Source organism: Tamandua tetradactyla, chromosome 4 (assembly GCF_023851605.1).
Source record: "Tamandua tetradactyla isolate mTamTet1 chromosome 4, mTamTet1.pri, whole genome shotgun sequence".
In the NCBI taxonomy this organism is placed as follows: domain Eukaryota; kingdom Metazoa; phylum Chordata; class Mammalia; order Pilosa; family Myrmecophagidae; genus Tamandua; species Tamandua tetradactyla.
The window spans coordinates 180,987,477-181,010,744 of record NC_135330.1 but is presented as its reverse complement, the minus strand read 5'-3'; the positions used below and the strand labels follow the sequence as shown (position 1 = coordinate 181,010,744).

Sequence of the window (23,268 nt, the reverse complement as noted above, 5' to 3'; positions counted from 1 at the left end):
TCAAGTGAGAATGATCTTGAAAACAATACTTGCCATTCTCTGCATGAATTTCGTATTACTTTTTCAACTGTCCTGTAAGTGTGAAAATATTTCAGAATTAAAAATTAAATGCAAACAAAGCACATGCCACGCCACACACCTCCACATCACAACCTCTGCTGTAATCCACACACCAGGGCAGCAGTTGTGAAGCCAGGATTAGCCACTTGGCTAAAAGCTTATTCAATTCTTAAGTAGAGGCCATTTCTTATGGCTTTAAAAGAGCTTAATACAGAAACTCAGTAAAGTACAAATTCATAAGACTACCCAAAACCTGAGCTTGTGGTCAATGAGTTTTCTTTCTCTAAAATCTCACATTGGAATAATTATCTTTTTTCTCTCATGTTCATGCTTGTGACCTAACGAAACAGCTTGTAAATTATGCGCTGCATTTTGTAAATATGAGCCATTGCCTGCTCTCTCCTTAAGCTCCACTTCTATATTGTTTCTGATCCTTTGACATCTATTACCTCTCCTTCTACCACGTGGTTCAAGTGGTTGATGATAGGTTTTCGTATTGTGGATTATTTAAGAAGCCTGGAGAGGAAGCTTTGTGGTCTCTGAAGTGTACTTGCTGTGTGTACCCTGCTGATGGTAGCAACAGAGCATATGAGTAGAGCTCAGAAGCTTCTAAGGGTTCTGTCCACCCTATGAGGCTATGCAGTCTGTTCTCAGAGTGGGACTCCGGCCGGCAGCTTCAGCTCAACATCTGCTCCTTGCCTCATGGACAACACAGTGTCCTTCCTTTGATCAAAATGCCTCAAATTAGCATGTCATCTGTCCCTGCAGACACTGAGGATATTCCATTGTTTAAATTTGCTTCTCAGATGTCTCACATTTTGTATATCTGCCCGGCTTACAACCCTTTTACCTCAGTACCCATTATTGCTTCTAAAGTATCCTGCCAGCCAACTTCCAGAAGAGTCACGGTGGGAGCTGCAGAGGTAGTGCAGAGCTTTAGTCCGGATCTTCCTGGCTAAACAACCTGTCTTTGGTTTTTAAACTGTCCAAGGTGCTGCATTTATGGCAAGTCGAAGCCTAAAAGTCCTATTGGAGAAGTCTGGACATGACCACCTAGGAAAACTGTATTTTAATCTACCTGTCGGCTTGTGGGACATTTGAAGGTGTGGAAGGCCGGCTGGACAATGTGAAGGGAAAGCCAGTCAACCACTCAGAGGAAGAAACTTGAGTAAGAGATTGCAAACAGTGAGGACGTAACTGTTCAGCGCATCTCTCTATAAACAGCATTTGAAGCCTTCCCAGAGGGAAGACAAGGAGGAAGGAAGAGAGGGGAGGGAAGCAACAATGACTTAGAGTACTATAAAAGGCCTCTCACATGAAGAATTCAGAACCAGTTGAGACTTTCATATTAACTGTGAGTAATAAAAAAGATGATGAAAAGATCATTATCACCCAAAGAAACTCTTAAGTATCATCAGAGCATGGGCTGAAATAAATAGGGCCATAAACTGAATAAGATGCAAAGTAGTCTGTTGAAGGGGAATATTTAGATCTTTTTAAAAATCAGTTGAAAAATTGGTCCTCATTAGCTAAAAATAAGGCTGTCAATGTATATTCAGGAATTCTATTTCTTTCATCTTACTCTAACTAAAATATCTCATTGCTTATTTATAATTTGTAATACTGCTCAAACCCTCAAAATCCCATTTACACCCAGAGTAAAAGCCAAAGTCCTTACAATGGTCAGCCCGGCCGGGCATGATCTGCTCCCTTGTTCCCTTACTGGCTAACTATTACTCACATGCGCGTGCGCGCGCGCGCGCACACACACACACACACACACACACACACACACCACCCCCATAGTCACACTGGGCACTGCTGTTCCTCTGCACTGACTATTCCCTCTACCTGAAATACTCTTCTCCTGGAAATTCACATTACTTCTTCACTCACATAAAAACTTGTTCAAATGTCACCCTCTCAGTAACACTTACCTTGATGACTCCGTGTAAAACCGCAACGTCCCCCTGTACCTGGCACTCCCCAATCACTGAGCCCTGCTGTGTTTTTCTCCATAGCACTTACTCCTATTTAAAAACTACATAGTTTACTAATGAACCGTACTTGTACAATATCTCCCTGCACTACAAGACATGCTCCCTAAGTACAGAGTATTTGGTCTGTTGGATTACTTCTATACCTCAACACCTGGCATGCACTGGCACTTGATATATTATTTGTCCAGTGAATTAATGAATTAAGGACCTGTGCCTATGATATTCTAATTAAAACAACTGATCACTTAATCATCATTACTGAAAGTGAAGTTCACTTATGCTGACAATACACCCAGAACCAAAAAACAGTATAATTGGTCTAATATGGGAACAGAATGTTTGAGGAAGAAACCTTCCTAAGAAAACTTTGAAATACAACCACTATTGGCAAAATGATATAGAGAAATAAAAGACTCTCTTGTGTTTTACCTTAAAACTTTAACCCCTTTCTGTCATGTCTGATGCATGCTATTACCACCTGCCCACCTGCTGCCCGGCATTCTCTGAGGATGGCCACATTCAGGTGTCCAGGGCTCAGTTTTCTCTTTGTGTCTGTATTAGGGCATCAGCTAATCGAGTGCTGCTGAGAGCAGCAGACTGGTTACAGCTCTCCTCTCACTATCACTAGGCAAGATCGCTGGCTCCAAGGTGGGCTTCCCCAGCCAGCTGGCCTGCCCCCTCAGCCCTCTTCAGGCTCCTGTTTGCCAGCACATTGCTTCTGAGTATGCAGCCATCCAGAAGACGCGCACGTTTAATCGGGTTGTGCCATATTAGTTTCCCAAGTTTCACAAAGGGGCCAAAGCATGATGACGATCTTACATGATTCTGACGTCTCAGAGATGATAGAAAGAGAAAAAGACAGTACAAGAGATGAGAGAGAAAGGAGAGAGAGAGAATGAAATTATTTTATTGTTTACATGCCGTCTACTCTGTTTCATAACAGTTTCAGGAACAGTGTGTAACCCTTGGCAACTTACTCATTTTTTGTTCCAATCTGTTTTCTCTCTGTTGTTCAGACTGAGGAAATTCGATTGATCTGTCCTTCAGTTCACTGATTCTATCCTCTGTCATCTACACTGTACTTCTGAGCCTATCCAGTAAGATTTTTTTTAATTTTTGTTATTGTAGTTTTCAGTTCTATAATTTCCATCTGTTTCTTTTTTATAAATTCTATTTCCTTGCTGAGATTTTTTTATTTTTTTATTTATTTTGAGAGACTTTGTAATGGCTTATAGAAGCCTTTTTAGGATGGCTGCTTTGAAATCTTTGTCAGATGACTCTGAGATCATTCACTGGAAGGACAAGTGGTTTCTAAATGTTAACTCAGCAATGACATCTAGAGATGGAATCATCTAGAAAAGCAGCTTCCATTTCATTTACAGATCTGAACCAGATCTCCTAACCAGAACCCAGTTCTTTTTGTGCCTATTCTAGTACTGTTTATGTAAAACCAGACTTGATATATCTGAGATTAAGCATTGAGAGGTGGGGAAGGTTGTCAAAATTGTTATGGTTTTCTTCATATTCTTCAATTAAGGAATTCTTAATTGGCTACTGAGTAGAAAAGTATACTATACACAGAAGTGAAATAAAGCTATAGGGTCTATAGTTTCGATTTCTTGTTACAGAACAAGTCATCCCAAATTTTAGGACTACAAACACCACCATCCCTTAGAAGCAGCACTATATAATGAGTTACACTTCAGCTAGAATGAATTTTATCATCAAGGAGCAACAGTTTGCAATCTTGTTTTTTCATCTGACTTCCTAGACTTTTGTCCCTGAAGTTACTCCCTAACTCCCACAACCAAATGGCATGGTTGCTTTACTTTTAGCTTGAAGTCTCAGTGTTAAAGAGGAGCTTTGCCTGGAATAATGTCTCTACTTGATCTTTTCATAAATTTAAAACTTGGCTTATTGTCTTATTTAGCCACAGTTCCTCCCAACCTGAATTTAAATATTTTAAACAATAATTCTCCTTATTTATATGTTTATGTGCCTCAATTTAAGGAATAGGTTCCACCAAAACTTATACTAACCTCCCAATCTTGGCCTTTTAACAGAGTTTGTATTTCTCTTCTGTTGACCAGAATTTTCCAAAAGCACAAAAACAGATGGGGAATCCTATTTTTCAGATAAATTCCGAGTCACCCTTCCAACTTGTGGCAGAATTTCTTATCAATCTTTCTAACTCCCAGTTTAAATGCTGCAAGAGCCAACAAGGAAGCAGCTTGCAGTGTCTGCTCTATCTTGGAACCAAGAAGGTACTAGTTGAGTAACTTCTTGGTTCCAAGATAGAGCAGTGAAAAGCCCCCAGTAATTACATCGTACCTTAATCTCCAGCACACAGTTTGGCTACAACCAGATTAACATACTACTGGGTTAATGAGCTCAGTGGGCTAAATCAGTGGTTCTCAGAGGTGTTTGCCTAGATCAGAAGCATCAGCACTGCCTAAGAACTAGTTAGAAATGCAAATTTTTCACCCCCAATTCCAGACCTGCTAAAATAGAAGCCAGGGGTGGGGTGGGGCCCAGCAATCTGTAGTTTAACGAGCCTCCTGGGTGATACTGATGTACACGCAAATTTGAGAACCACACAACATCTAAACCAGAAGCAAAAAAAAAAAAAAAGGAAGAAATGGCATGTATTACTAATTTTGGATATAATCAATGTCCTTAACATTTTCAACTGCAAAGGACAAAAATTAATGTTGGACGGCTGTGACACAACTGGGAAAGGAAAAGAATACCAAACCATTCCAAAAATTGTCGGCTCATAAACTCTGATATGTATATCTATATATATATATCAGATTCTGATATCCGGCAGAAGCAGTGAGTCCTCGACCCGATGTGCTTAATGAGACACCCGGGTTTCCAAGAGAGAAAGAGTTTATTGCCAGGCACGAAGCAGGAGACCAGATGGCCAATCGGCCCCAAAATTTGTCTTTCAAAACTGCAATAATTCTGATAGTTTTATAGAATCAAAAGATGGGCAGGTTTAAGAATAGTGAGCACAGGGACCCAGATGATGTAATTAGAGGTGATCTGATTACTGAGCATGTGCAGATTGATTACATGCTTAGTCACAGAACATATGCAAGAAAATGGTGGCCTGAATATGATGATGGGTGTGTTTTTAGTATTATAATGAGGTATAGGTCACTTATAGATTAAAGTTTAAGCTAGTGCGCTTGTCAGGCAGGCCCATTTTGGTTAGATCCAGTTTTGGTTATCAAGATAACTTTGGAATTGTTAGTTAGATCTGGGTTGACCCAAGGCCCTTCAATAATAAACATTAGGAGCTATCTTTAGTAATCATAAGATCCTGAAGTTGAAAAGCCAGATAATATGGGTACAAGTGAAGGTCAGTCACAAAGTTTTTACCACCACAAGGGCACAAGATAAAGGCTATGCAATCATTATCAGAGATCAAGGCAGCAAGATAACACTTAAGAGATTTCAGGTATTTCCCCCTGTTTACTCCAAAATACCAGAAAGTAAAAAAGGAATATTTATATAATGAGGCAGTAATAATGATCATCCCTTAAATCCTAACTTCTTGGTTGCAATTCTCTTCACTCAACATCCCTACCCCTATTCCTAATTACAACCTCTCCCCTCCATCCCTGCAGTAAAAAAGGATTAAAGAAGGAAAAAAATAAAGGCTACTTCTCCCACAATAGAGACAGAACTAGATCATATTTTAATTATTTGAATTGAAAAAATAATACTCAAAAGCTAAACATTCATTGCTTGTATTTTAGAACTTTACCAACTCTTTGATACCAATGGAAGAAAGGTTTATTTTGTCCAGAACCTAAATTTTCAGTAGCACATAATCCAACCTGTCCAGATAGAACATTTAAACAATCAAAACACAGAGAGCCCAGAATAACAATGAGGGCCTTTAATCCTGAATAGCTAATGTAATGCCTGGCTACATCCTAGAATATTTTAACTGAATAATCAAAAGGTATTGGCAAAGTCCCTTGAGAGATGGGAGAAAAACTATTTTCTTTAAAAAAGTTTAAACTATTAAACTTTACCACCAGAGAATCCCCTGATGTTGTGTCAAACATTAGGGACTCCCAAATCAATAGGCCAAGCCCTTGATCTTGAGACTTACTCTTGTTAAATTTATGTATATAGCGGAGAAGCTTAGACTACCTATAGGTATGCCTAAGAGTTACTTCCGGAGAACCTCTTTTGTTGGTCAGATGTGGCCTCACTCTCTCTAAGCCCAAATCTGCAAGTGAAATCATTGCCCTCCCGGCTACATGGGACACGACATCCAGGGGTGAAATTCTCCCAGGTGGTGTGGGAGATGACTCCCAGGATGAGTCTGGGCCTGGCACTGTGGGATCAACAATGCCATCCTGACCAAAAGGGGGAAAAGAAGCATAACAAATAAGGTATCAGTGGCTGAGAGAGTTCAAATAGAGTCGAGAAGACTACTCCACCCTCATTACTTCAGTAAATCGGCTTGTGTTGAATGACCAGGCTGACCACATACCCGGTTGTGCCCAGCACATCCCCACTTTTTATCTATTTTCCTAGAACAATTATTCATAGTGCCCTCTTTCCTGCAACCACACTGTCAAACCTAATAGAGGTTTGAGGTTTCCAAACCTCATCTTACTTGACCACTCAACAGCATATCGCCCGTCTTTTGCTTACATTCAGGACACCCTCTCTCTGGACTTAACTGTACCTCTTTGATCACTTTCTCTTAGTCACTTCAGGCTCATCAACCACTGCTTGGTCATTAATTTTGAGTTCCCCAAGGCTCAGTACTAGGCCTTCTCATATTCTCACTCTGTAATTTCCATGTAAAACCTCACCAGACCTACAGCTTCAATTGACTTCTCTTTACAATGAGTTCTAAATTTATACTCTAACACAGGCTCTGCCCTAAGACACCTCCAATTCAGTACAGTTAACCCAGAATCCATTCATGATCTTCTTGTACCAAAGCTAGTTCTCATCCAGGGTTCCCTTTCTGAGAGATGATATTGTCCATCTATCCACAAACTTAAGGAGTTATCCTTAACATCTCTCCTCCATCATCAAACCTTGCTAACTTCCTTCCTTGAATCTTGCTCAATTTCATCTCTTTCCATCAGCACTACCTCCACCCAATTTCCCAATAGCTCTCACATGTACTATTCCACTAGCCATTCTCATTCATTCTGGGCCCCATCTTGTCTGTTTTCCACATTGTTGTCAGATAATTATTTTCAAACATGCAATTGATCACATCATCCTACTTTAAAAACCTTGAAAAACATGGCAACCTTAAAAAAATGAACCACCTGACCCAGTACTTGCTAGCCTGTGCTCCATGTCACCTAGAAGCTCCTACCCACTCAGTTTCCACTCTAGCCATCCAGGCTCACACACACCATGCCTCCTCTCACCACAGCCTTGAACACGGCATTCCCTCTTTCAGCACAGGCACACCCTTCCTCTAATTACGTTTTAGTCATCCATTAAAGCTCAACTCAAATACCTCTTCTTTACAAGAGTTATCCCTAAAACATCACCCATCCCCTTCTATCTGTAAATCAGTCCTCTGCTGAGCACTTTTAGAAATCTGTTCGTTCAGATTTTGCACACTGCTGTTCATAGCATCATTATTCACAAATGCCAAAAGATGGAAGCAACTTAAGTGTCCATTAACAGAAGACTGGATAAACAAAAGGTGGTACATACACACAATGGAGTATTATTCAACTGTAAAAAGGAATGCAGTTCTGATACATGTGAAAACATGGATGAACCTTCAAGACATCATGTTGAAATGAAACAAGCCAGACACAAAAGGACAATACTGTATGCTCTCATGGTATGAAATAATTAGAATAAGCAAATTCACAGAGTCAAGATCTAGAATACAGGTTACCAGGAGACAGGGTCCAGGTAGGGAATAGTGAATTAAGGCTTAAAATGTAGAGTTCCTATTTGGGATGATGGGATAGTATTGGTAATGGATGGTGGTATGGTAGCACAACAGGTGAATACCATTAACAGCAGTGAATTATATATTTGAATGTGGTTAAAGGGGGAAGTTTTCAGTCATATGTGTTTAACTAGGATAAAAATATTTTTAAAAAGCCATGAAACTGCACAACACCGTGAACCCTAAATTAAACCATAGACTTCAATTAATAGTGCAATTTTAAAAATGTGCTAGAATCAATTGTAACAAATGAACCACAACAATGCAAGGTGTTAATAATAGGGTAGTATATGGGAACTCTGTAAGATGATGATGATGATGATGATGATGATGATGATTGCATGGGCAGGCTCCAGGAATTGAACCCAGGTCTCTGGCATGGCAGGTGAGAATTCTGCCACTGAGCCACCATTGGACTGCCCAGGAACCCTGTATTTTGTACATGATTTTTCTGTAAACCCACAACTTCTCTAATTAAAAAAATATATTTTCCTTGCCTTCAGATAGGTTTTTTGTAATACAGCCAATTAACATGATATTTTGTAATTCTATTCTCTCCCCCTAGAGAGTATGCTAGTTTATTTTCACTTATCATTAAGTCCCCAGCATCTAGCACAATTCTTGCAATATAACAGATGCCCAATAAAGATGCGAAAAATAAACCAACAAGCAAGCAAACAAATAAATAAACTACCTCTCAGTGATAAATCTCCTTCTCCCATAAAATGTAAATATAATATTTACCTTTTTACATTAAAATTCTGTACGAATTTTCTAAGTTCACAATTTAATTAAAAAATAGAGAACTGTCATTAAAGTATATTAAAACATCATTTCAAGAGTGGGCCACGGTGGCTTAGCAGGCAACCCAGGTTCGATTCCCAGTGCCTGCCCATGCAAAAAAAAAAAAAATCATTACATTCAACAAAGACTTAATTATGCATAGGGTGGGTACTGTCATATAACAATACCCAGAATATTCTTTAATTATTGAAGTTCCTTATTTTCAATTTTCTAGAAAAGTTTGTGAGAATGTATATTATTTCTTCCTTAACTGTTTGGCAGTCTTCAACAGTGAAGCCATCTGGGCTGAAATTTTTTTTATGATAAGCTTTTTCCTTATAAATTTAATTTCTGTAATAGATATAGGGTTATTCAGGTTATATATTTCTTCTTAAGTAACTCTGGTTGTTTGGTCTTTCAAAGGAGTTGCCCCTTTCATCTAAGCTATAGAAGTTATTGGCATAAAAAGGTTCATAATATTTCCCTGTATCCTTTTAATATCTATGGAATCTGTAATGATTTTCTATTTTGGTAAATTGTGTCATCTCTCCTTTTCTCTGATCACTCCATCAATAGGTTTATCGATTGATTGGTTTTCTCAAAGAACCAGCTTTTGGTTTCATTGATTTTCTCTACTAATTTTCTGCTTCCCTACTGAATTCCATGCAGATCTTTATTATTCCTTTTCTTCTACTTACATTGGGTTTAATGTGCACTTATTTTTCAAGGTTCTTAAGATGGAAGCTGAATTAAAGCTCCATTACAAACAACAGAAGACTTTATTATGTTCAGGGTGAGTACTGTCTTTTACTATTTTAACTATTCATTAACAGTGCGTTTAAGACTGACACCTAAGAAAACATAAGTATGACTATTTGTTTAAAAAAAAATGACAATCTTAGATTGTTGATTTGGCAATCATTTAGATTTAATCTAAGTAAATGTGTGTTTTGTTTGTTTGATTTTTGCATGGTCAGGCACCGGGAATTGAATGCAGGTCTCCCGCTTGGCAGGCAAGAACTGCCTGCTGAGCCACTGTGGCCCGCCCAGTAAATGTGTTTTTATTAGAGATATAATAACTGAGCTCTTCTACATGTATCATTGGTTGATAAAGTCTGAATGACACTCAGTTCAAGTCTCTTGTCCCTTAAAAATATGGCTCCTTTGGATGTTATGCGTTTGTCACAAATCTGTCAAAATGTGACCACATTTTATTTATAGAGCCCTGTTTTCAAAAGAAATAAAAATGCCTCAGCAAATATAATCAGTTATGACCAGAGAATTTCATGTTTCTTTTAGAGGAAATCTGTTGCCAGCACCATGTATTAGATTAATTGTTCAAACACACGTCTTACAAGGCAATTTCCCGAGCAAATATGGAAAAGACCAAATGAGATTACAATAAGTTAAGGAAAGACTAACATTCTGTATGTTCAGGTGGGTCTCTTATTCCTGCTGGAGAGTTAGCAACAGAGGCACAATTAGAACAGGGAATATTCCTATGAAACCCTTAATTTTCTGTCAAAATCATTAACATTCTTCCTTAAAGTGAGTGACAAAGTCATAATCTTTTGGCATGTGTTCAGGAAATGACAAGCTTTCTCAGAAAATCTGTGTGTCTGACAAAAGACTTCTGAATAAATTTGCTAACTTCAGACGGATACGTAGACTCTAGTGAACTTAAACTATTATAAAACAGGAAATAGGTAGAAAAGCAGGTTTGTATAGGAACTGAGCAGTGTGACATTCAGAAGTGAGGAAGAAAAATCATCACAAGTCAGGGTATTTATAATTAATCCATAACTACACTGTTCTAAAGAAGGTGTTCTAACAAAAGTTATATTATTAGAAAAAGACCTTGTTGTAAGAAATTAGGCAAATTCAAAGTAAACCTGAAGCTGTAAAATTTCTATTTCAGACTAAAGCAATTTGATATAAACCGGAAAACAGCTTAAATTGCTTTTATATACACTTTTTTGTTGTTCTGAATTACATAAGATAGCTTCTTTAGAGGTAAGATAGAAATATCATGGGCCCCTTAAAAAAACAATTGTTCTGGGTATAATAATAAAGTACTTCACAAAACAAGCAATAAGAAAACAGGATACTTTAAGTAACTTACATTAAAGCTCTCACAAAATAGGAGATAATAAATACAAGGAAGTGGGACATCAATTCTTTTCCTTTTTTAATGATGTAGCGATTCCACTTCCAAGAAAGTGAAATAAAATACTATCAGCTTAACTGCTTCTTGAAAATATTCTCCAAAACTACAAGGAGAGCAAGAAATGCATGCATCACCTTTAATCAAACTAGAAGACAGCTAAAACCACAAGCAACCAATATAAAGTCAGAAAGCAAAAGGAAGAATGGCAATTGGCTTAGCAGGAAGAAGGAAGGTTCTCGCAGGGTAGACGGGAGCTATAGACATCAGACACCCTATCAGGAACAAGTACAGCAGAGGCTCAGAGTAAGTGAGATATTCGATTTGGTACAAAAATACAGCCGGCAAATCCACAGCCCTACCACACCTGAACCCTCCTCCTACCAACTCTGCATGACTTTGAGACTCATTCTCTGGGAAAGAGTGAACCAAAAATGATCAGAACTTGGGGAGAACACTACAGCCAAGAGTAGAGGTGGGTGCCAGTACTGAAAACAAGTAGTTTATGTAGAAATTTCTTTCAAGCTGCCAGGGGGTTGTCAGGTTGCTCTACCAAGGGAAGAGACTGGAGAAATGCTTTCTGGAGACACTGTCAGAAATAAGAGAAAAGACAGACAGATCCAGATATTGGGGGATCAACTGAATGCCCCACTATTAAACATATCAACTATAAGCCCCCCCAGGCACAAAGAATTTCCAAGTCATTTTTTAGTGCCTCATTCTTTAGGGATAGTGAGATGTTTGAGGAAAGTCTCCAAGATGAAAAGCAGATTCAAAACAGAACTTAGATACAATTCAGGGAAGAAACAATACTTTAAGAAATTATAATAAATATCCATAGTAAGAAAAGATATCCCAGAAACAAAAAAAAGATGATGTTTACTAAAAATAAATAAAAAGAGGCTTCTGGTCACCCAAGATAGAGGCGTAAGACCTTCAGTATGCCTCCCCCCCACCCCTGAATCTTTTCTGGAATTCTGGAGTTTCCTCAGAACTCTAGAAAAGAGTTAAAAGGTTGCAATAGCCAGGCAAGTTCCAAATCAAAAAACACAGCTTTGAAATTCCATAGGAAAAATTCCTGGCACCCTTGGTGACCCCACCCCATACCCTCCCAAGAGTGGTGCAGACATGTGCTCCCAATGTCAGTCCCAGCCTTGTTCTAGAAGGAGCTGAGAAGCACTTAAGCACAAACTGAGTACCTATACGCCATGCCAATCTATCAGCGGCAGCCTGAAAATCTGAACCAGGACAATGGGCTCTGGAAAGCCCTGCCAATTTGCCCTGCTGACAGAAGCAGCTCATAAGACAGCTAAATCAGTAAGCAGCATGGGACAAAGAATGGCCTGTTTAAGTCATGCAATAGAAAGTAAGGAGGGAGAGGGAGAAAGTCTATTTCATAGGGAATAGGGGAGATATTTGAATTATTCTATACAGGGAAATTCTGAAGGTCATGGACAGAGGACAAAAAGCAGGCTCAGGGAAACGCCCCGAGAGGCGGGGTCTTCGGGATTCCAGCTGGGCTGCAGTTCCTGCTCTAGGTGTGAGCGCGGTTCTGGGAGCTTGTCTCTCTTAAGACAGAACAGCTACTAGGGGAGCAGAAACAATACAGAACAGCTCCCAGAGCCACGACAAAGATCAAAAAGACAGCGTACCCCATCCTGGAACGGCTGACTGGCTGGGAGAACCCGCTCCGGTGAGATCACCGAGGGGCGCGGGCTTCCCCGGGCGGGGTGACAAGCAGCCAGAGTCCCTCCCCTCCTCCTTCCGGGGCCAGATGGCAGAATTGGGTAGGCGGTCCCCTCAAGCCGCGGCAGCTGGCGCCCGCACCACGTGCGGCTCCCTGGACCAACTGAGAGAATTGGATGGGAAATCCCCAGGCCATGGAGAACGGTGACCGGGGGGGGGTCCCTTCCAAACACGTGACTCCCCGGTCCGGCTGGGAACGGTGCACTCTCCCAGGCCGCGGTGGCTGGTGCCCTCCCGCCACGCTTGGCACCCCGGGCCGACTAGGAAATTCGGATGGGGGCTCTCCCAGGCTGCGGTGGCCGGCGACCCTCCCCGCGTTCGGACCCCCGGGCCGGCTGGCACTCTTCCAAGCCAATTCGGCTGGCGAACCTCCCCCACGGTGAGAATTTTCCAAAGTTAAAGGACCCACAATACCTTTTACTGGTGGGACCCGCAGACAAACGTGTGCCACGAGTGCCACCTACTGGGCAGGATAAGAAAAACAGAACCCAGAGATTTCACAGAAAAATCTTTCAACCTGTTGGGTCCAACACCGAGGGAAATCTGACTAAATGCTCAGACGCCAGCAGAAGATAATGGATCATGCTGATAAAACTGAAAATATGGCCCAGTCAAAGGAACAAACCAATAGTTCAAATGAGATACAGGAGCTGAGACAACTAATGCTGAATATACGAACAGAAATGGAAAACCTCTTCAAAAACGAAATCGATAAATTGAGGGAGGACATGAAGAAGACATGGGCTGAACATAAAGAAGAAATAGAAAAACTGAAAAAATAAATCACAGAACTTATGGAAATGAAGGCTAAAGTAGAAAAGATGGAAAAAACAATGGATACCTACAATGATAGATTTAAAGAGACAGAAGATAGAATTAGTGATTTGGAGGATGGAACATCTGAATTCCAAAAACAAACAGAAACTATCGGGAAAAGAATGGAAAAATTGGAACAGGGTATCAGGGAACTCAAGGACAATAGGAACCGCACAAATATACGTGTTGTGGGTGTCCCAAAAGGAGAAGAGAAGGGAAAAGGAGGAGAAAAACAAATAGAAGAAATTATCACTGAAAATTTCCCAACTCTTATGAAAGACCTAAAATTACAGATCCAAGAAGTGCAGTGCACCCCAAAGAGATTAGACCCAAATAGGCGTTCGCCAAGACACTTACTAGTTAGAATGTCAGAGGTCAAAGAGAAAGAGAGGATCTTGAAAGCAGCAAGAGAAAAACAATCCATCACATACAAGGGAAATCCAATAAGACTATGTGTAGATTTCTCAGCAGAAATCATGGAAGCTAGAAGACAGTGGGATGATATATTTAAATTACTAAAAGAGAAAAACTGCCAACCAAGACTCCTATATCCAGCAAAATTGTCCTTCAAAAATGAGGGAGAAATTATAACATTCTCAGACAAAAAATCACTGAGAGAATTTGTGACCAAGAGACCAGCTCTGCAAGAAATACTAAAGGGAGCACTAGACTCAGATACGAAAAAACAGAAGAGAGAGGTATGGAGAAGAGTGTAGAAAGAAGGAAAGTCAGATATGATATATATAATACAAAAAGCAAAATGGTAGAGGAAAATATTATCCAAACAGTAATAACACTAAATGTTAATGGACTGAATTCCCCAATCAAAAGACATAGACTGGCAGAATGGATTAAAAAACAGGATCCTTCTACATGCTGTCTACAGGAAACACATCTTAGACCCAAAGATAAACACAGGTTGAAAGTGAAAGGTTGGGAAAAGATATTTCATGCAAATAACAACCAGAAAAGAGCAGGAGTGGCTATACTAATATCCAACAAATTAGACTTCAAATATAAAACAGTTAAAAGGGACAAAGAAGGACACTGTATACTAATAAAAGGAACAATTAAATAAGAAGACATAACAATCATAAATATTTACGCACCGAACCAGAATGCCCCAAAATATGTGAGGAGTACACTGCAAACACTGAAAAGGGAAATAGACACATATACCATAATAGTTGGAGACTTCAATTCACCACTCTCATCAATGGACAGAACATCTAGACAGAGGATCAATAAAGAAATAGAGAATCTGAATATTACTATAAATGAGCTAGACTTAACAGACATTTATAGGACATTACATCCCACAACAGCAGGGTACACCTTTTTCTCAAGTGCTCATGGATCATTCTCAAAGATAGACCATATGCTGGGTCACAAAGCAAGTCTTAACAAATTTAAAAAGATTGAAATCATACACAACACTTTCTCGGATCATAAAGGAATGAAGTTGGAAATCAATAATAGGCGGAGTGCCAGAAAATTCACAAATATGTGGAGGCTCAACAACACACTCTTAAACAACGAGTGGGTCAAAGAAGAAATTGCAAGAGAAATTAGTAAATACCTAGAGGCGAATGAAAATGAAAACACAACATATCAAAACTTATGGGACGCAGCAAAGGCAGTGCTAAGAGGGAAATTTATTGCCCTAAATGCCTATATCAGAAAAGAAGAAAAGGCAAAAATGCAGGAATTAACTGTCCACTTGGAAGAACTGAAGAAAGAACAGCAAACTAATCCCAAAGCAAGCAAAAGGAAAGAAATAACAAAGATTAGAGCAGAAATAAATGAAATTGAAAACATGAAAACAATAGAGAAAATCAATAAGATCAGAAGTTGGTTCTATGAGAAAATCAATAAGATTGATGGGCCCTTAGCAAGATTGACAAAAAGAAGAAGAGAGAGGATGCAAATAAATAAGATCAGAAATGGAAGAGGAGACATAACTACTGACCTCACAGAAATAAAGGAAGTAATAACAGGATACTATGAACAACTTTACGCTAATAAATACAACAATTTAGATGAAATGGACGGGTTCCTGGAAAGACATGAACAACCAACTTTGACTCAAGAAGAAATAGATGACCTCAACAAACCAATCACAAGTAAAGAAATTGAATTAGTCATTCAAAAACTTCCTAAAAAGAAAAACAGATGGCTTCACATGTGAATTCTATCAAACATTGCAGAAAGAATTAGTACCAACTCTCCTCAAACTCTTCAAAAAAATCGAAGTGGAGGGAAAACGGCCTAATTCATTCTATGAAGCCAACATCACCCTCATACCAAAACCAGGCAAAGATATTACAAAAAAAGTAAACTACAGGCCAATCTCTCTAATGAATATAGATGCAAAAATCCTCAATAAAATTCTAGCAAATCATATCCAACAACACATTAAAAGAATTATACATCATGACCAAGTAGGATTCATCCCAGGTATGCAAGGATGGTTCAACATAAGAAAATCAATTAATGTAATACACCACATCAACAAATCAAAGCAGAAAAATCACATGATCATCTCAATTGATGCAGAGAAGGCATTTGACAAGATTCAACATCCTTTCCTGTTGAAAACACTTCAAAAAATAGGAATACAAGGGAACTTCCTTAAAATGATAGAGGGAATATATGAAAAACCCACAACTAATATCATCCTCAATGGGGAAAAATTGAAAACTTTCCCCCTAAGATCAGGAACAAGACAAGGATGTCCACTATCACCACTATTATTCAACATTGTGTTGGAGGTTCTAGCCAGAGCAATAAGACAAGAAAAAGAAATACAAGGCATCAAAATTGGAAAGGAAGAAGTAAAACTATCACTGTTTGCAGACGATATGATACTATACGTCGAAAATCCAGAAAAATCCACAACAAAACTACTAGAGCTAATAAAGGAGTACAGCAAAGTAGCAGGTTACAAGATCAACATTCAAATATCTGTAGCATTTCTATACACTAGCAATGAACAAGCGGAGGGGAAAATCGAGAAACGAATCCCATTTACAATTGCAACTAAAAGAATAAAATACCTAGGAATAAATTTAACTAAAGAGACAAAAAACCTATATAAAGAAAACTACAAAAAACTGTTAAAAGAAATCACAGAAGACCTAAATAGATGGAAGGGCATACCGTGTTCATGGATTGGAAGACTAAATATAGTTAAGATGTCAATCCTACCTAAATTGATTTACAGATTCAATGCAATACCAATCAAAATCCCAACAACTTATTTTTCAGAAATAGAAAAACCAATAAGCAAATTTATCTGGAAGGGCAGGGTGCCCCGAATTGCTAAAAACATCTTGAGGAAAAAAAACGAAGCTGGAAGTCTTGCGCTGCCTGACTTTAAGGCATATTATGAAGCCACAGTGGTCAAAACAGCATGGTATTGGCATAAAGATAGATATATTGACCAATGGAATCAAATAGAGTGCTCAGATATAGACCCTCTCATCTATGGACATTTGATCTTTGATAAGGCAGTCAAGCCAACTCACCTGGGACAGAACAGGCTCTTCAATAAATGGTGCCTAGAGAACTGGATATCCATATGCAAAAGAATGAAAGAAGACCCATCTCTCACACCCTATACAAAAGTTAACTCAAAATGGATCAAAGATCTAAACATTAGGTCTAAGACCATAAAACAGTTAGAGGAAAATGTAGGGAGATATCTTATGAATCTTACAACTGGAGGTGGTTTTATGGACCTTAAACCTAAAGCAAGAGCACTGAAGAAAGAAATTAATAAATGGGAGCTCCTCAAAATTAAACACTTTTGTGCATCAAAGAACTTCATCAAGAAAGTAGAAAGACAGCCTACACAATGGGAGACAATATTTGGAAATGACATATCAGATAAAGGTCTAGTATCCAGAATTTATAAAGAGACTGTTCAACTCAACAACAAAAAGACAGCCAACCCAATTACAAAATGGGAAAAAGACTTGAACAGACACCTACCAGAAGAGGAAATACAAATGGCCAAAAGGCACATGAAGAGATGCTCAATGTCCCTGGCCATTAGAGAAATGCAAATCAAAACCACAATGAGATATCATCTCACACCCACCAGAATGGCCATTATCAACAAAACAGAAAATGACAAGTGCTGGAGAGGATGCGGAGAAAGAGGCACACTTATCCACTGTTGGTGGGAATGTCAAATGGTGCAACCACTGTGGAAGGCAGTTTGGCGGTTCCTCAAAAAGCTGAATATAGAATTGCCATACGACCCAGCAATACCATTGCTGGGAATCTACTCAAAGGACTTAAGGGCAAAGACACAAACGGACATTTGCACACCAATGTTTATAGCAGCGTTATTTACAATTGCAAAGAGATGGAAACAGCCAAAATGTCCATCAACAGAAGAGTGGCTAAACAACTGTGGTATATACATACGATGGAATATTATGCAGCTTTAAGACAGGATAAACTTATGAAGCATGTAATAACATGGATGGACCTGGAGAACATTATGCTGAGTGAGTCTAGCCAAAAACCAAAGGACAAATACTGTATGGTCCCACTGATGTGAACCGACATTCGAGAATAAACTTGGAATATGTCATTGGTAACAGAGTCCAGCAGGAGTTAGAAACAGGGTAAGATAATGGGTAATTGGAGCTGAAGGGATACAGACTGTGCAACAGGACTAGATACAAAAACTCAGAAATGGACAGCACAATAATACCTAATTGTAAAGTAACATGTTAAAACACTGAATGAAGCTGCAACTGAGCTATAGGTTTTTTTGTTTTTTTTTTTACTATTATTATTACTTTTATTTTTTTCTCTATATTAACATTCTATATCTTTTTCTGTTATGTTGTTAGTTCTTCTAAACCGATGCAAATGTACTAAGAAACGATGATCATGCATCTATGTGATGATGTTAAGAATTACTGATTGCATATGTAGAATGGTATGATTTCTAAATGTTGGGTTAATTTCTTTTTTTCCGTTAATTAATAAAAAGAAAAAAAAAAAAAAAGCAGGCTCACAGAAAACAGAGAGGACCCTAAACTTCACAGTCTGATCTCCTTGAGAGGAGGGCAAAGCTCTGAAAGAAAGTACTAGTCAATGTGGAGCGAATTTGCAAAGGCTATAAAAGGCATTTTTTACATTGATTGTTTTTGTTCCCTCTTGGCACTCAAAAGAAACCTCTGTCATAACACTAGCCAGATACAAACTTGAGGAACAGACAGTTAAGGGGCTAAATACCATTTAAACTATTAAAATGTTTAATGTACAAAAAAAGATTATAAGACAAACAAAGAAACAGGAAATGATGGCCCATCAAAAGGAACAAGATAAAAATCCAGAAACCACCAACTAAGAACACTTTGGACATATCAGAAAAACATTTTTAAAAAATGATCCTCAGGGCAGGCCATGGTGGCTCAGCAGGCAGAGTTCTTGCCTGCCATACTGGAGGCCCGGGTTTGATTTCCGGTGCCTGCCCACGCAAAAAAAAAAAGAGAATCCTCAATATGCTGAAGGAAATAATAAAAGAAAACATAGAGAAAGATTAAAGGATATCAAGAAAATGATCAATGAATAATGAGAATCTCAACAAAGAGATAGCACTGAACAGAAATACTAGTGCTGATGAAAATAATAACTGAAATGAAAAGTTCCTAGAAGGTTTCAAGAGCATATTAGAATGGGCAGAAGAAAGAATCAGTGAACACAAAGACAAGACAATTAAAATGAGTTGGGCTGAGGACCAAGAAGAAAAAAGAATGGGAAAAAAAAAGTTAACAGAGCCTAACAGCTCCAACTTTAATGTGAGATACCATTAAGCATACCAATATTATGCATTATGGGAGTATCAGAAGGAAAGGAGAGAAAGGGATAGAAGGAATAGTCAAAGACTGAATTGCAGAAAACTTCCAAAATTAAATGTAAGACATGAATTGCACATTCAAGATTCCCCATGAACCCTAAACAGGAAAAATTTGAAGAGAACCATGCCCAGACACATATTAGTCAAACTGTTGAATACTAAGGACAAGGAGAGAGTTCTGAAAGATGCAATAAAAAATCCTTGTTATGTACAAGGGAGTTACAATAAGTTTAAGTACCAGTTTCTCATGAGTAACCATAGAGAAAGATGGCAGTAGGATGAAATATTTAAAGGGCTGAAAGAAACAATTACCAATCAGCAATTTTATATATCTAGCAAGACTGTCTTTCAAAAATAAAAGAGAATAAGGCATTTCCTGATAAACAAAAGCTGAGGGAGTTTGTGGCCACTAGACCTGCCCTACAAAGCAAAGCTAAAGGGAGTCCTTCAGACCAAAAGGAAAGGACACGAGACAGTGTATCCAATTGGCATAAAGAAATAAAATCCTCTGGTAAAGATAATAATATAGGTAGTTACAAATGCCAGAACTATTGTATTACATCTTGGGGTATATATCTGCACTTTGTATTTCTTACAGGTTCTAAAATACAAAAGCATGCAAGTTAATGATAAATCTATGTGTTGGGATATACAATGTATAAAGATATAATTTATAACAAATGCAACAAAAAATGTGGGAGTATGGAAATTAAGTTGATAAAAATCAAATGTGATTGTTAAAGATTTAAGATGTTACAGTTAAGTCCTATGGTAACCACAAAGAAAATTTATGAAAAATGTATGAAGAAAGAAATGATAAGAGACTCAAATGGTATATTACAAAAAAATCAAGGAAATATGAAAGTAGGTGTATTAGCTAAGGTTCTCTGGAGAAACAGAATCAGCAGGAAATATCCATAGACATAAAATTTATAAAAGTGTCTCACATAACCATGGGAACATAAGAGTCCAAATCCATAGGGCAGGCTGTGAAGCCGACGACTCAATGAAGGGTATGGATGAACCCCACAGAAGCTCGCCGGCTGAAGCAGGAAGAGAGACTGCCCCTTCTGAATCCTCCTTAAAAGCCTTCCAGTGATTAGATTACACATCACTCACTGCACAAGACACTCCCCTTGGTTGATTACAAATGCAATCAGCAACCAATGTCATCATGATTTAATGCCATGAAATGTCCTCATAGCAACAGACAGGTCAGCACTTGCCCAACCAGACAAACGGGCACCACACTTGGCCAAGTTGACACCTGAACCTGACCATGACAGTAAGCATAAATGGAAGAATTAAGGTACAAAAATGTATAAGATTTACAAAGACCAAATGGCAAAATGTCAGAAGAAAGTCCTATGTTATCAGTAGTCACTTAAAATGTAAACAGATTTAACTCTTTAGTCTAAAGGCAGAGATTAGTAGAATGGGTTTTAAAAAAGAAAAAAAAAGCATGATCCAACTATATGCTGTTTACAAGGGACTCATCTTAATTTCAAAGACCCAAGTAAGTTGAAAGTAAAATTATGGAAAAAATATACCATGCAAAAAGTAACCAAAAGAGGGGTGGTGTAATGGTGGCTCAGTAGCAGAATTCTCGCCTGCCATGCCGGAGACCTGGGTTCAATTTGAAGCCTGCCCATGCCAAAAAAAAAAAAGTAACCAAAAGAGAACTGGAGTACCTATACTAATATCAGATAAAACAGACTTCAAATCAAACACTGTTATGAGGGACAAAGAAGGTTACTATATAATGATAAAGGGGTCTGTTCAACAAGAAGACATAACAACTATAAATACATATGCCAAAGGCAGAGCCTCAAAATACAGAAAGCAAATACTGACAGTTATGAGGGAAGAAATACACTATTCTACATCAATAGCAAGAAAGTTTAATACACATGCAATAGTAGGAAATCCACTCAAATGATCAATAAGTAAACAGAAGTCTTTAAAATACTATAACCAACTGTACCTAGCAGGCATATATAGAACATTTTAGCCAACAGTACCAGAATACATATTTTTCTCTAATGCACAAGGATCCCATAAATACAAAAATATTGAACTCATCTATCTTCTCTAACCACAATGGAATGAAGCCAGATATTAACAGAAATTCAAAAATGCACATTTAAAAAGCCAATGGAGCTTTGATTGCTGGTGCCTGCTCTTGCAAAAAAAAAGAAAAAAAAAAGCCAATGGAACCTCTCTATGTGGGACTCCTGGGATGTAAGCCTCCCTGGCAATGTGGGACAGAAATCCTAGAATGAGCTGGGACTCAGCATCAAGTGACTGAGAAAACCTTCTCAACTGAAAGGAACTAGAAAATGGATCTAAAAAAAAAAAAAAAAAAATGCGCAAACTGAATCCAAATCCAACAGAAGGAAGGAAATAACATTAAAGCAGATATAAATAAAATAGAGAATAGAAAAACAATAGAGAAAATCGATGAAATCAAAAGTTGATTCTTTGGAAGAGTTACTTCTGGAGGACCTCTTTTGTTGCTCAGATGTGGCTTCACTCTCTCTAAGTTCAACTCTATAAGTGAAATAATTGCCCTTCCCCCTACCTGGGACATGATATCCAGGGGTGAAAGTCTCCCTGGTGGTTCAGAGATGACTCCCAGGGATGAGTACAGCCCTGGCACAGTGGGATCAACAATTTCATCCTGACCAAAAGGGGGAGAAGAAGTGTAATTAATAAAGTCTCAGTGGCTGAAAGAGTTCAAATAGAGTTGAAAGGCTACTTTGGAGGTCATTCTTACCCAAGCTTCAGTTAGATATTGCTACCTATCATAACCTGCCAAAGCCCAACCAAAATCATTCCAGCCAATCCTAAAGAACACCTAGGGCAATATATAAGATTCTACAAAGATTCCATGCACTAGAGTAAATTTCCAGAAACCTACAACCTCCAGATGGGTCCCTGGACCAGATAAGTCCTAAAACCTAGAGGGCCCAGCCTCTCCAGAACATCAGCTAGTTCCATTTTCTACCCCATATTATTGACAGCCCTTCCAACATAAAAAAGTTAGAATGGCCATAGCCCAAATACCCCTAAAGAGTGGGATAGACAGGTCAAAGTTGATGGTGGAGTTATACAGGGAAGGTAGAGTTTAATAAATGAATATCATTGCTGAATCATTAAATTGATGTTTCTCTTAGTCTCCAGTATCTTACAGCAGCTAGAACTAAAAACCTAAAACTGTGGAATTGAAATCCATACCAAACTCTGAAATCTGTTCTACAACTACTTGTTATGCTGTGCTTTGAAATTTATTTTTTTATATATTTTATTTTTCATAGAAAAGAAAAAGTCAATTGTGATAATAAAAAAAATATTTATTCTTTCTAGCCTCCTATATTCTGGAGCAGCTAGAAGGAAAAATCTGAGGTGATGGTATGGTAGCCCATGACAAACTCTGGGATCTGTACTGTAACTATGTATTGAAGAGCGCTCTGAAAGTTATTGCTTTTTCTTTCTTTGCTTCATATATATGTTATCTTATACAATAAAAAAGGTTTTTTTTAAGTTGATTCTTTGGGAGGATCAATAAAACCAGTAAACCATTAGCTAGATTCACAAGGAAAATAAGAAAGAGAATGCAAATAACCGAAATCAGAAATGAAAGGGGGGATGTGTGTGGCAAGGCTGTCAACCCCTCAGAAATAAAAAGGATTAAAAGAAGATACTGTGAAAACTGTATGTCATCAATTTAGATAACCCAGATAAAGTGGACAAATTCCTAGAAACACAAATTATCTATGTTGTCACAAGAAGAACTAGATCTCAACAGACCTCATTCAGATCTATTTCTTATTATAGTATTTACTTGCTTTAGTAA

The 23,268-nt window shown here is 38.3% G+C and overlaps 1 protein-coding gene and 1 long non-coding RNA gene across 6 annotated transcripts in view; one reads left to right on the top strand and one right to left on the bottom strand.

The window, feature by feature from the left end:
- Window positions 1-23,268, top strand: part of LOC143681570 (uncharacterized) — a 68,559-nt gene that overhangs the window by 6,736 nt on the left and 38,555 nt on the right. The window contains exon 4 of the long non-coding RNA XR_013174735.1: window positions 9,534-9,598. This is a non-coding gene — a long non-coding RNA (uncharacterized LOC143681570). The remainder of the gene's footprint in view (window positions 1-9,533; window positions 9,599-23,268) is intronic.
- ARHGEF7 (Rho guanine nucleotide exchange factor 7) overlaps window positions 1-23,268 on the bottom strand; it is a 267,744-nt gene that overhangs the window by 230,785 nt on the left and 13,691 nt on the right. The window lies entirely within an intron of this gene.